The sequence below is a fragment of the Geospiza fortis genome, unplaced genomic scaffold, assembly GCF_000277835.1.
Source record: "Geospiza fortis unplaced genomic scaffold, GeoFor_1.0 scaffold104, whole genome shotgun sequence".
Taxonomy (NCBI): Eukaryota; Metazoa; Chordata; class Aves; order Passeriformes; family Thraupidae; genus Geospiza; species Geospiza fortis.
In genome coordinates, this window is record NW_005054325.1 from 3182554 (window position 1) to 3197826 (window position 15273).

Genomic DNA, 15273 nt, shown 5'->3' on the forward strand with positions numbered 1-15273 from the left:
AGAAGACTGGCAATATCCTCAACAGCTAAAGCCAAATGAGCAATAATGAAAAACTAAGAGAACTCCATACTCAGCCTCCAGTTGCCTTTCTACCAATAAAATCTTACCAATAAAATTATTTTTAGGGTGCTCAGAGGTGCCAAAGAATTTTTAGTACATCTAAGCACTCCCCAATGATCAGAAGCAAGAGAAAACAAGAGCACATATATTGCTACAAGCTTTTGGGATAACATGAAAATCAAAGTTAATGAGATCCTTGTAGCTTCACTTGTTCTTTAAGCAAGTAACCTACACCACTGGATTTGCAGTTAGCAAACAGCCACTCACTGTATAAAAAGAATGGCTGTCAGGAGCAGCTTTAGGACGTGAAATTTTGCTTCACTGGAAATCAAATTCTCATTTTCCCCTACATTTTGCTTTCTTATCTCCATTCGCATCATACAAGCAAAAAATACGACAAAAGGTCTTACAGTGCACTAGAAAATCTATGTGCAGATGGAAGAAACCTAGGCAATTGACAGAAATCCCCAGAAATGTAAGTGCCACTGAAAGAATTTTCCAAAGCTCACTACCTAAAGAACCCTAGGGAAAATGTAAAAAAAAATATCAAAGGTAAACCACAAACTTCTTTTAAGTTCCCCTGCCCCAGCTCACTGCAGTGCATGCACACAGAAATATATGCACAAGTGTTCTCCCTTTTGCTTGGGTTTCCACTTTCTTTTAGTGGTTTGATATATGCCCTAAAATCAATACATGGGAAATTGTGTTTAATGTAACCCAAGTTTTTCTAAAAATCCATCCTCTCTTAATTGTTATGTATAGAATTATGGTATGTGTCCTGCATATTGGCACTTAAATTTTGAGATTTGAAGCATGTAACAAACACTAAACAAAGGCAAACCTCCAAACTCCTCTGATGTAAGGCATTTGACCAGAGCAAGCCAGTCACCTGGTGAAGTTTAAGGGCAAGCAAAAAAAAGGCATTACCAAAAAAAAATTCATTTTTATTCTCTTATTTAACACAGCTATATTTTTCCATGTGTTATGCGACATAATGTGTAATATATTATACACTTCAAAAATTCAGGAACATAAGAATCAGAGCTATTTTATTTTATTATAGGGGAACATCACTGATCCTCCCACTTTCAAGAAGATTCAGATGTGAAAACATGGCATTAATCTAGCTTACAGAAGTTGCACTAAATTTCTTCAAAACCAGCAAAGATTCCTTTCAGCCTGACACATCTTGCTGACCTGGACCTGACAGGCAGCAGTAATTTAGAAAAGTGCAGGTGTTTATTTGCACATCTTGTGTCTATTTTATAGCCCCCAAAACACAAAATGCTTCCTATTATACCACAGAGAAGCTGCTCTGACAGCAGGCTGGTGAATCTGAGACACAGCATTATCCAAAGTGGTAGTAATAACCACCTCCAGTGTAGTTTTTGCTACACCAGTAGGATGACAGACTTCCACAGAGGCACAGTTAAGCCATTTCCTGCATCCACAAAAATTGGCCAGATACCCTAATTTTCCTCAGACCTGTTCCACTAATTAATATTTAAAAACAAGAAGTAGAAGAAATCCACAGATGTACACATTTTAAAAAGAAAAAAAAAATCAACATATTAAATACCATCCATATTCACAGGAATTTGCATATGGATTTCTAGTTAAAGTTGTTATTATTAATAAGCACAGCAAGATTACCAGCATGTGCATTACTACTCTGCATGCATTAAAGATGCATATTTGTCTGCCTTTTTCTTCTGCTTATCTACTCTGTTTAGAATGTTAAACTTCTGTGCTATGTAAATGAAAATATTTAATTATGCAAAGCAAAGTGGAAAGGTTTACATTATTATAATTGAGTTAAATTCTTTCTGCTTTAAGCTCAAATACTGAGAACATAGCTGAGCATCTGTTAAGAATTTCAAAGTCTTAAACTGCTGCTTTATAAATTTTAAGAGCTACATGTGAACAATTTGAAGCCTTTTGATGTTAATAAAATTACTGTAATATATTCAGTTTTCATGGTTAAAATTAAGGGAAGTCTGAAAGCTTAATGCAAATCCAAGGTGAGAAGCAAATTCAGAAAGAAGTCGCTTGTTTGCTGCAATTTTTCAAGTCTCATGGTAACCAGAATTTATAATTGCAAACAAATGAATGAACAAATGGCTAAGGAAGTTCAAATAGAACTGTCTTAGGAAAACATCACCTTAAGAGCAACCTGTTCATAGGAAGAGGTCTCCTCTAGCAAGAGAAAACCTAATGTTCACAGCTGCACACACAACAGTGATGAACTCATTAAAAGGTCAGGGTGACATACTGAAGGACTGTAGTCACTTCAGAGGGATGCTTGTCCTATGTCTTCACCTAACTATGCTGGGACACTTAGCAAATACACCAATGTGAAGAGCTGCAAAGCAGGATGCCAAAGAACTCTATATTTTATTAACAGAATTCCACTGAATCCTCACACTATGAATAATCGCCTGATTGGCCTTCTACTGGGGTACAGAAGTACAAGTAGTCCAAAGGAGCTCTAACACACAGAATTTGAGAGGAGGCAGAAGAAGAACATCCTGTTCTTCTGCCGGCTCCACCAGCTGCAAAGCTGCCATTTCTCAGATCTGAAACACTGAATTTAGCAGGATAGTTAAAAATATTAAAGAAAAACTCTAATTTATTTTGATGTTCAGACTGTGAACATGCTGGCTGTTTACTTTCGGTAATAGCGGTAACCCTCTTTTTTTTTCTCTGATCAGCCTCATCATGTCTACTTGGCCGCAATGATAGAGTAATCTGCTGCACAGGGAAACAAATGCAGCTTGCAAGAAAATACATCTGGTTCACTAATTTGGAGCTGCACTTCGAAGTTTCACACATTCCCTGCCACACACTGGAGTGACTGGCATTGCTCCTGTGCCATAGAAGTGCTTACAACCTTTAGCAATGGGAGAAGGTTTAAATTACATTAATGTAATTTTTTACATTAATGTTTTGGATGCAAAACTCTTGACTATGCCTTCCTGTGCTGTTCAAGTGAAACTCCACCAACCTTCAAGATCCAGCACCTTCTCCTCACCCAGGCTTCCTCAGGCAGAGGAAGAAACAGCATCCTCAAACACTTACTCAATTGCTGGTTTCCATCCAGATGCTGATGGTTTAAACAAACAAACAAATGTGAGCAGCAGATTTTGGCTAGAGGTTTGATCAACTGCCTTGCCTTGCCCATCCCACACCCTGGAATACCTGTACCAGCTGAGCAGGATGATAGGACTCAATGCAGGCTCGCTGCTGTGTTGGCAGCATCACAGCATCACCTCCTCTGAGCGGCTGGGGGATTATTTAGAAATAAAGCATTACAGAGTCACACTAACCACTCCACAATCACAACTGAAATTTGCTTTCCACTACAGGCTGGGGGATTATTTTGAAATAAAGCTTTACAGAGTCACACTAACCACTCCACAATCACAGCTGAAATTTGCTTTCCACTACAGGCCCAGCTCTAATGCTTCTCTCAGGGCAGAAATGGATGAAACTACTTAGCTAATTAGAAGCCTGCATACTTAGCTGCATTGTTAATATCTAATTACTTGGGCTCTAAATATAAGCAGATTTGAGCTTTTTACCACTGCTTATGTGTGCTTTCATTGGGTAACTCAACACTGGACAGTTGTGGGGTTTTTAAGTTTAAATCATTATAAAAGTATCCAAGCCCCAACCCCAGCCTGAGCCAGCATTTCTGCTGAGTTTCTTACTTGGCACAGGCTACACTTTATACTGACTGCATAATTTGAAGGCTCTGCCTCACTTGCTTATCCCCCACACAGCCTCCCAAGGAAAAACCTCACACCACCGAAGGCATTAAAATGCATTAAGCTAGATAACTGCAAAATGTCATGAGCCCTTACTGACTCCACGGTTTAAGTGTGGGTTTTAATAGAGGTAATATTTCTTCATTGCTAGCCAGTGTAAGATTTGTTACCTACACAATGACTCAACTATGACATCTTTTATGAGTGATATGTTAAACTAATTAACATTAACCTAGCAGAAGAATCAAGCATAAATTAGAAACCATTTCTGTTAAAGATACAGAGGACTTCTTTACTGATAATTTTCCACAAACAAAAGATGCTGGCCCTTGAAGTATGAGACTTCCTTTCAAAATTAACTGGTTCAGAATTATTATGCTGCTTCTTTTCAAAATACAATTTGTACTAATTTCAACATAAAATAATAAGATGTGCATATAGCATAGCAATTCTAAATCCAAGAACTGAAGAGCCAAGACAAAACAAGAACCTTACAAAAACTGTAAGACACATTAAATACTCTATTATGTTTCATGAATTGTTTGTTCTTCTTCAGTCAGTAATGCCTATAGATATTGACAGCTCTTCTTTACAGCAAGTATGGCCCTATACCCAAATGCAGGCATCAACTGGTTTTGGCAATTTTCTTTTGAGTCCATATTGCTCATATTTTAACACTTATTTTTTAAATAGGTATATTAGCAAAAAATTCACCAAAAATACATATGTTGTCCAACAGACAGACCAATATCCTTCCAGTGAGAGCACCCTGGCATTCTTTAGAGATGCACTAAGTGATTGGAACTCCCTCAGAAGCTAGCTACTATCAAGTATCTCTCTGGCAAGTGGTTATTATATTACATTCAACACCCACCTCACCATAGAGATTCTTCTTTTGTTTTTCATAGAAGAAATTGATCTTACCTAAACAGAGCTAGAGATATCCTGTCTGACTTACTGTGTTTCACAGTGATGGCAGTACATGATCCACAAGTTTTTGCCAAGAAGTTAATCCAGGCACTGGCCTGTAATAACCAGATCTTCTTCAACTCTCTCTTCAGCCTGAGAGCATTCAGAAAAAAAATAAGAATAAAGACACCCTGCTCCTCTTGCAAATCATGGACATAAACCACTGCACAGGGTAGAAAACCACACAGGAATGTGTTAGATGCAAAATGGCTTCTGGCAGCTCCTGGGGTGTTTGCATAGCACTGTTCACACTAAGCAACCAAAAGCCTAAAATATACACTGCTTTAATCCAGCACATGGATATATCATTTCTGATACTGCAGAGCAGAAAAACAGAGAGGTCCCCTCCACTTTGTGTTTAGAGACAATCTACCAGACTACAGCAAGTGTGCAAATCCTTATTTTTAATAATGACATTTTTCAGCATCTACAATATTCTCTCCTACAAAGTCATCAGTCAGCCCAACTATGCTTCACAGGACTGCACCAACACTATAAGGAAATGCTCGAGATGTATAACCCTGAGCAACAACCTCAATAAAAGAACAAATTCTTATCCTGCCTCTTTACTGTCTTTTTCTCTCTGATCTGCCATATCTTAACCTACTGCCTTTTGCAACAGAGTTCAGGGGAAAAAACCTATTTCAACTGGAACACACAATCCAAGGTCAAAGCGACAGATTGATTTCTTTGCATTTGCAAATGTAAAGTAATCAATCTGGAAATGGTTCTTGTCTTCCTTTGCAAAGATCCTTTCACTTGTGTCAAATACAGGTCCTCTAATACACCTACCCTGCGTGAAGTCCACAAGTAGCATTCCATCCATAGTTTTGATTGCACTCAAAACAATTGCTACTGAAGATGTTAAAAAAAAAATTAAAAGAGTCACCTCTAGCCATTTAAAGTATTACACTGTATATAATTTAAAGCAATGAATTCCACAAAAACCAACACACATAGTGGGAACATACATATATATACATTGTACATACTCATACCAAAAATTAATCTATATTGATTACCAGTGGAAGAAACTAATTTTTTTAAGTGCTTGCCAAAGGTACATTTCAGCTCTGCCTTGTTGCTCTTCAGTGGTGCCTTTTGGAAGGGTGAAGGGGAGGAGTGAGCAGTGTGCCCGAAAGTGTTTTACAGCTGATTACAGCGAATTCTTTCTGCTGACACTTTTCCATTATATGTTTTTTAACTCAGCAGAATATGCACATAGGATGGATGTATTTTAATAAACAAATTGTTAAATTGGAATTGGACACATTTCATTTTGAGTACCCAAAAATCCAAGCCAAAGAGGGAAGACAGCATTGAAGACCACCAACAAAAGACAACAAGAAGCGAGGTCTGAGAAAGAACAAGAGACTGCTCCAAGCAGAGAGGAAAAAAATAATCACTTTTCTCCTTCATGAAGCTGCCTCAGGCACACCTTTTGTTCTGGACTACATGGTATGCACTTATATATATTTATATCCAAAATATAAACATGTAATGTATGTGCATACACACATAGGTACTCTGGTGTCTGTTTTGCTTTTCCAAAAACTCTAGTCATCACTATCACCACTGAAGTCAACAGCAGCTATTATTTGGCTCCAGTAAAAATTGACCTGGATGACTGGATTTAGACACAACAGCTCAAATTGGTGGCTAAATAAGAAGAAAATGTGCTCTGGATAACCCACATTGGCTGATGAAAATATTTCCGGTATTAATTTTGAGCTACAACACGCAACAATGAATACAAAGAAGGTGCTAATCATGAGTTTTATTAAATAAGGCGTTTAAAATAAACTAGTATCAAATTAATCTTCCATCTAGATGCATTATGTGGTCCAAGATGAATCTCAGTGGACATTAAGGGAATTGTTCACTTGTTTCTTTGGGAAGAGGGAGCAATTTCTCTTATAGCTGCCTTCAAAACATCCTTTTCAGTCCTATTACTAGGTGAATTGCTGTCAGGAACACACACCAGGCTATAGACCCCTTCCTACACTGCCCAAGCACTGGAATTCCTGCAGGGGATATATATCCAACACTGCCATGATCTCAGACAGATTTTAGCTGCAAGGAAAAGGAAAGCTGCAAAGCCATATAATGCATAGACTTAATACTATAAAAATAATGTATACAAGTCCTGAAGCTGAGAGGCAACTGCATGATAACTAACAAGATTTTGGGTTTAGAATTACATTTCTGCCATTCCTTCTTTTTCAAGTGCAATTTCAATTAAAAAAAAAAAAAAAAAAAAAAAAAAAAAAAAAAAAAAAAAAAAAAAAAAAAAAAAAAAAAAAAAAGCCACAAAGTTGTGAACCGGAACCACCCTTCTTTCCAGTGTCTGATTTTCAGTGAGGAGCCATGCCTATACAAGATTCACAAGTCCAGCTCAGGAGCTTGAATGAATAAACTTACTGGCTTATGGTATCATATGGTATCATAAAACTTTGAGTATGGCAAAATTAAGCCCCAGAGATAGATGATGAAAAGAGTGCTGTCTTATCCATCTCTTTAACAAAAAGGCAAAGCATCTTTTGTAATTGCAAGAGAGCATCTCTTTCAATGTTTGAAGCCCAAAGCCTTGAAACAACAGCCTCTCTTATAAAGAACCATTGAGTTCATGTTCACACACACCCCCAATGAAGAGAGCTCAGTGAAAAGCCCCCTGAGCTGCCGCCGGCTCAGGTCAGCTCCAGCCCCAGCAGAGCTGAATCCACATCATACCCAAGCCCAGAAGAAAAGCAACAATTAACAGATGAAATACAGTAGCACAATTATACAAAGTAGCTTACAGGCCTAATTCAATACCTGGTGTGGCAGCACACCAGCCTGCGCCAAAAGAATCAAATTGCTTAAAAACACCTCAGTGTTCGCTGCATAATCCAGGGTACCTTCCTATATACTCTGGAGCCACCACAAATTTCATTAATTTCAGAGGACAGGCACAGATCAATACTAGTACCAATTAAAAACCAATTTTCAAATTCTCAAAGATAACTAAACGGCAGCCACACAAAGTTTCACCGCTGAGAAAATCTGGAAACAACATGTGCAACTCCTGAAACACTTACCTAAATTAACTGTTGCCTTGAACAGTGTTGCAAAGAGAAACAGAAGATACTAAGTTGTATCCTCAATTGCAGGTTGCGCTAATTCGGGGAGTAATGCAACACAAAATGTGCAAAGCAAAAGTTAACTTTGTTTCCTTTCACAGCATTAACTATCACAATTTTATCGCACACCGAAAAGAAGTCGACACTACTGATGTCTGAGATATTTATTACTTTTGCCTCAGCCATTTAAAGATTTCGCTCCATTTTTCTATTAGAAATGCTCTGATGGCGCAGGAGTCCTGACACATAAATTATGACAAACAGCTTCTCATCCATTCCCACAAAATCCATGTCTCTTTCCTCTTCCCATCCATCACTAGCAACTAGCCCTTGTTTTCAAAACGTCTTGCCACTTCCTTTCCTCACCAATCATCACTGGCTCACAACCAAGCCAGACTCCGTCCTTATCAGCCCAGAATACCCACTCCCACTGCTCACTTATTTATTTTATGGCAATCACATGCCTCCTCCTTCCATGCCCAGCCGCCTCCAAGGCCTGCAAGAAATTCCATGCAAACATTCATGATTCCACTTCAGCACTCTCTCTTATCTCTGCTGACATGGAAGTAATGCTGGCATCCAGAGGAACACCACACTCATCACACCCGTGAGACTTTAGGCTTTAAAATAAATTTTCCAAAACAAAACAACAACAACAACAAAAACCAAAAAAACAAAAACAAGCAAACAAAAACCCACAAAACCAAACAAAAATAAAAACAGAGAAAAGTGACAGAAAAATTTATACTGGAACCTTTGGAACCTTTCAGCTGTATCAAAATGCAGTTAATTTCATAGAGTTGCAACATTGTTCTTAAATAGAAGGACTGTAGCTTTAGCTTACAAATATAATGAAATTAAATCAGTTTTCAATATTTAGCAGTAGTAGACACATCTGGACTAGGTAGGAGCTTTTTCTCTTCTTTCTTCTTTGTACAGAGTCAAACCCAATTTCTTCTCACTAATCTACAATATTCATGGATTTAAATATAGAATCCACACTTGTAATAGTCTCATAACCTTTTGGGGGAAGTACTGTCCCTGTCCTCGAAGGCCAGAACTAATTTTGTGTTAAAATATTCTAAGTCCCCCTAGCTTATCCATTTCCCCCTACCAAACCCAAACAATCTATGCATTTCAATCAAGGAAAGGTCAAGATATCAAGCACAATGTGGCCCTACCTCAGGCTTCACAAATAGTTTGTGATAAATTTCATGTTATGACAATGCAAGTTAAAAAAAAAAAAGAATAAAAATAGAATCCATTAGCGACTTGGAAAGCTTCTTGCTACATAAAATAAATCCAATCAAAAAACAGAAAATTATTCCAGACACCATATGCACCTGTCCTGACATTACTGAGAGCACTTTACAGAAAAAGCAGGTCGCATGTTGGAAGCTTTGTTTTCATTTTAAGTCTTCACGCAATTATTTCTCAATCATAACTGCAATACAAGGTGTGGGGGATTATGGTTTGTGTAAACCCACACCCAGATTTCAAGTGGAAGCTCTCTCTTTCCAGCCTTGGTTGACTTCCTTATACCTCTCATAAAAATTTCCTCTGACAAGAAAAGAAACAAACTGTACTCCAATGGTTATATTGCTGCTGTAAGAATACTGTACCTCAAGTTGCATAATAAGGTGACAAACCAGTGAAAGGAGAATAACAATAAAAAAAGAAAACATCATATTTACAATTATGACTTCTACTATAGTGAGGTATATGATTTCACACCCGAGATTCACCCAGCCTTGAGCAAAATAAACTATGCCTCCAAATCCTGAGGAGGACACTGGTGAAATGTCCAGAGAACAAGCAGGACCTCCCACAGGAAGGCTGAAAGGCAGCAGACCTTCAGGAAAGCATCCCTATCTCCATTTTGTATCAGAAACCCCCCAGGAGGGGCACACATGGGTCTACAGAAATTTCTACCTCACTTGGGAACACATGCATCGAGAAAAACACTTCAACCAAAGGGAAGGAACAGTCAAAGAAATCAAGTCTTATCACATTTTCCTTTCTACCTTCCTAGATGTTAATGGATAGGAAGTTACTCCATGTGCCACCTCCTCTTCCACCTAAAAATCTGACAGTTAAAAAACCCACCCTGTTCTCCTCTGCCCGTTTTTCACAATGCACGAATCCAACAACGCGACTCACCTGCCCATACACACTTCACTGTAAAATTTGCACTTTTTGCAGCCTGTTAAATCTCTTCCACACTCAGGTTGGGTTGGCCTGAAAGACCCTCATGCTTACTCTCACCTCAGTTACACAAAAGCAAAATATTTTCTCAAACAACCAAGAACATTGGCTAGAAGCCTTCCTTAACTAAGAGCACAGTTCAAAAGAGGAATCACTGTTTAAACTGTCTGGATTTTGTTTAATTTGTTTTAGGTGCAAATTCTGCTACCAGATTAAAATTCCAGGGTAGGCTTGTGAGGGGGAGTTCAGAACTCCCTCCCCCCCAAAATAAACCACACTGCCTCAGAACACCTGCAAGGGTTTAAATCACCTCCTAAGACTGTCACAAGCAAAGCAAGCAACTACCAAATTGCAACCAAAGACAAATCACAGAAACAACCTCTTCTCCACACTTCAGGCTCCCATATCCAAAAACCTCCTCTCAAGAAGCAGCTCCTTCAAACCAGCTGCCTCTGAGAGCATCAAGGCTCCTTCCCATCCCAAGTAAGGCAGGTGGTCCCCATCACCCCTCCCAGGCCCAGGTGCTGCTCCTTCCCCGCAGTTCTCAGCCTCCATCCTGTCCCTGCTGCATCTGGTGCCTTTGCTGGGACTGCTCCCAGGAGAAAGGTACAGAAACACTCAAGTCAGAGCCCCCAGAAAGCATTTCCCCATCTCTCTGCAAGCCCCAAAAGGGTCTCATCTCCTACCAGTGCAGCATACCTCCCAGCTGGGAACTACCCGCTGAACACTTTCTGTCTGGCCCTGCTTTTCCTCTCTCTGCAGATCCCATCTCCAAATAGGAGTATGATTCTTTGCATTTTATTGGAAATAGTCCACAGAAATTTGAAGACAGATAGGTTGTAAATTTTAACACTTTGTCACCAAGTTATTAATACTTGAAATGTTCAAAGTACAAACAAATGAAAACATATCTAATGATTTGCCTACTACACCCAGAATCTTATGGCAATAATGAAATTTCAATCAACACAAGCTCTCAGATTAAGCTAAGGAGTAGTTCCTCCTCAGTAATTTTTACTCCTTAGAGTAAAAATTCCCCTCCATTTTTCATTGCTGATGAAATTAATAGCTTTCATGCAGATAAATTAAGTGTACCTCTAAGTTCAATTTAGATTTCCTAAAGAGCAGCAAGTGCCTGAGAAGAAACTCAGCTAGAACAAAATCTTCACAGAAACAAAAAAGGATTGCAGTTTTGATTTTCTTTAAATAGACAAAAATAGTAACTAGGGTTCTTTTCCAAGATGACACTAGATAGCAGCTGTAAATATTTTCATCCACACCATCTATTTATTATTCTCTGTCTTCTCTTTCCACAAGCAGCCCAAGACTTTCCATTTCTGAGACTTCAAATTAAAGTCTTTCATATGGCTAGTCTCAGTCATGCGAAGTTCAAAAATAGTATAAATGCAGAACAATATAAAGACCGTAAATCTAAATGTACATTAATTGCATCCAGTGTGCAACAAAAAGCTTACCCACAATAATGAAGAAAATTAAGGGTAAGTCTTTATTAAAACACACTCAGAACCAGGAAATTAGAACTGTATTGCTTCTTGTATCTCTGTTTACTACAGGAAAGGATCACAAGTGATTATTTGTTCAGATTTCTGTTTTGCTCTAAAGTAGGCCAGCCAGCTCAGCACTTTTCTTAAGATTATGAATACTTGTCTGCCCTACATATGGTTTAGGCTGAAACCAATCAGTTGAGCTGAAACATGTAGCAAAACCGACTATTTTCACATCATTCATTTTCAGCTATAGTGAAGAAATGCACAGAACAGGTATAAAAGGACCAGATTTTAAATACTTTTAAAAATTGCTTTGCCATTAGCATGGTTCACTAAGGAGCTCTGATTTCCTCACTCTCAGATTAACACTTAATCTAGATTTAAGAATAGTTTGTTGTTCATTAATAACTCTTTAACCACTTGTTTTGTTTGCTAGTTTCCAGATCATTTTTTTACATTGATTACCTCATTTAGTAGGAAAACTGAGTGCTGAACTGCATCCAGTAAACTTTTTATTACTAGGACATTCAAGACGCAAGCACGGTGTGCAAGAAACCTTACATCAAAACTTTAAAACATATGAAACAAAATAATTCCTTGAATTTTTAACTGAATACTGAATGTTTAACTGAATTGTTTGCTCTTTCTCCCCCACACAAGCCACCCTTGAGAGTTTTGTCGTTATTTGGAGGAAAAGAGGTTAAATCATAGAAGCTTGCTGTCTTGAGTTCAAAATAGAAAATAGTAACGTCTTCAAACAAACTATTTGGGCTATTTGGAAGATCAGAACTGCAGAAAATGCTTTGTTTAAGTTGTTTTTAACTTATTTTTCTTAAAAGTTAGGTAGTCCCATTTTCTAGAGCTGCTAAGCACTCATAGACTCTATGAAGTCCTTACCTTCAAAATATAAGTTAATTATGGGAAAAAAAACCTTTCATAATTGGGTTTTCCTTTTCCATTTAAGATATAAACATTACCAGATCATTACTATGACATTTCTGTCAGATTAACACCACTCAAAACTCTTGGCAGGCATCAGTAGCTAGGCAAAACAAACAAACAAACAAACAAACAAACAAACAAAAGAGGCTACATAGCATGTTTGTTTAAAACAAAGACAGGTATTTGTATTTGGTATTCTGATGTATGAGACAGTATTTTTGCACCAGGGCAGAAGCATACCTTTCATCAGCTGCAGAACCTCGGTGTCAGAGGGTGATATAATCCAAATGGGTCTCAGCAGCAGGTTCCAGTATATCCACAAGTTCCAGCATGGGGCTCTTCCACTTCCCCCAGGAGACCATTAACCATTACAATGAATCCAAACAGCTGAGACGTTAAGCAGCTGTATAGTCCAGCTTGAACCAGGATATGCAGCCCTGAGGAATCCCAAGCTGTATTCCACCATCCAAAGAGTAGTGCAATATGGCACCCATCACAGACTGATGTTCTGGCAACCATCCCATTTTCCCAACAATCATGTCATGACCTGTTCAAAAATGAGGAAGAAGTGTTAGTTCAGCACAGTAACTCTGCCACGTGACTTGGGAACTCACATACAAATACAAAGTTATGTTCTTCTGAAGAATTTCAAACACTAATTTCTTCACAGATTTAGACATATCCTAAACCCAAAGCCTGGTGATGGCATTTTGTTTTAAAAACGTTGTGGGGCTGGAGTGTAAGAGAAGAAGGCTTAAGAAAAAGGCTGTCATATATCTCTACAGATTGCACAGTCTTACCTTGCAGAAAGCACTGAAGTGACAGGGAAAAAAGGTAATATAAAGGCTCTTCAACTGCCCTGGCAGGCATTTTAAAACTAATGAAAACAGTAAGTCAATAAAAAAACCCCAAGTAGCAAAAATAAAACTCATCAACCCTTTTGAGGGAAACATATGTGATCTTCACTGCCTCCTTAGTCCTGTTGCAGTGTCTCCCCACAGCACCTCCACCAGCAGATGTGCTACTTCAGCTGGGACCTAAACTTTGAGCACCACTGATGCCATTTGGCCCTGGAAGAAGGCAAAGTAACCCAACCCACATCAGTCTGCTCTGGTAGTCCCTCTGTGCAATTCCTCCGGAGGTGCAAAGAGCAAATTTGACTTAGGTTGGGAAAGAGGAATGGAGAGAAAAGTCTGAGTACTCTGCAGAGGAGGGAACAATGACGTGAAGAACAGCATCGGGTCTATGAAGATGGAACGGGGGAAAGGGAAAAGAACAAACTTCCACACTAAGGACAATGGAAAGGGACTAGAAGAAACTTTTAGAGACTGGAAGATGCATGAAAGACAAAGATAAGAAGAAAGGAGAAAGTGAACATTTGTGAACAAGAATTATTACTAGGAGCTCTGTCTGCACAACTGGGTAACATGGATGGAGGGCAGTCCACAGAAGAATAAGTTTAGGAGAGAACAAGAAGCTTTATGTTTGCTTCATATTAGGAGAAATGAGCATTTCTACGCATGGAGGAAAGGAAAGATCCTGGCAGAAGGAATTTTTCATGAGAAATACAAGTATAAAGGTAGAAGAGTAAGTGGGAAGAGATTAAGGAGGAGGAGAATGAATAACAATAAAAAGTAAAAAGTAGACTTCAGAAATTCTGAAATGGGTAGATCTAAGGAGAGAGGGGGACAATTAGGAAATTGGGACAAGAAAACACAAGAAAGTAGAGGACTAGGATGAAAAAGAGAAAAATTGAAGATTATTACATAGCACAGAAAAAGAAGATGGGGAAATAATAAGATACTAAATTGAGAAAAGTACAAAGAGCTCACAAGTAACTTTTGTGGAGTTGCGATGATTGCTCTAGAAAGCGTGAACCAAAAGGAATGGAACAAAACCCAAGGCAATTATTGCATTTCCAAAGGGACGAAGGGAACTTCACTGAAGCCCAGCCGAGGAAGGGCCAGCCTGGACCGACCCTTCCCACTCTCCCTTCGCTACGATCAATGCAGTTGGAAGAACAAAGTCTTCCCTCTGGTCGGTCCCTCTTCTCCAAAAAATGTCCCTCTGCACTTCTGCCCACCTTGGCTCCCTGGGATGGTCCCACACAGCAACATGTTACCCTCTGTGGTGTCTCGGGCCCCGCGACCCAAGCTGGCACACGGAGGAGCGCCCACCTTTCCCTGCTGCGGGCTGCCTGCCCAGCCCAGTCCCACGGCCTTCGCCAGCCCCCCACTCCCTGGCCAGCGCCGCCAGGACTCCCTACAACCTCACCAAGTTTTCCCGTCTTCAGTTTTTCTCTGTCCCAACTCTTAAAAACACAGCCCGATCCTCCGAGTCCACTTCTCTCCCCACCAAAAAAAAAGGGGAAAAAAAATTTAAACCTCTACAATAAAACAAAGCCGGCACAAGAAGGAGGCAAAGCCGCCCTCGACTAGTGCCCCCCAGCCCGCATTAGGGGAGTTCGGACGGAATGACTGCCTTACCCTCCCCAAAAATACCTGCATGTGCTCCCAAAAGTACAAAGGAAAGGCTGGGCTGGCCCGCGGACGCCTCCGCTGCGCTCCCAGACCCGGGCGCGGATGGCAGGGCGGAGGGGGGAGCGACGAGGGAGCCGGGAAAGAACAATAAACCCCAAGTCCAAACGTACCTTCTCCTTTCTCTAAACTGTGAAACCAGATTTCCTTAGAAGCCTACGGCGGG

At 39.5% G+C, this 15273-nt stretch overlaps 1 long non-coding RNA gene across 4 annotated transcripts in view; it reads right to left on the reverse strand.

The window, feature by feature from the left end:
- The window catches only part of LOC102032880, a 257711-nt gene extending 242438 nt beyond the window's left edge, over positions 1-15273 (reverse strand). For 3 of the 4 annotated variants that reach the window (XR_001335651.2, XR_004081715.1, XR_004081717.1), the window contains exons 1-2: positions 15221-15273; positions 12811-13117 (exon numbers count right to left, since the gene is read on the reverse strand). This is a non-coding gene — a long non-coding RNA (uncharacterized LOC102032880). Of the gene's footprint in view, positions 1-12810; positions 13118-15056; positions 15146-15220 lie in introns of those variants that run through there. The other variant, XR_004081716.1, reaches the window with a different exon arrangement.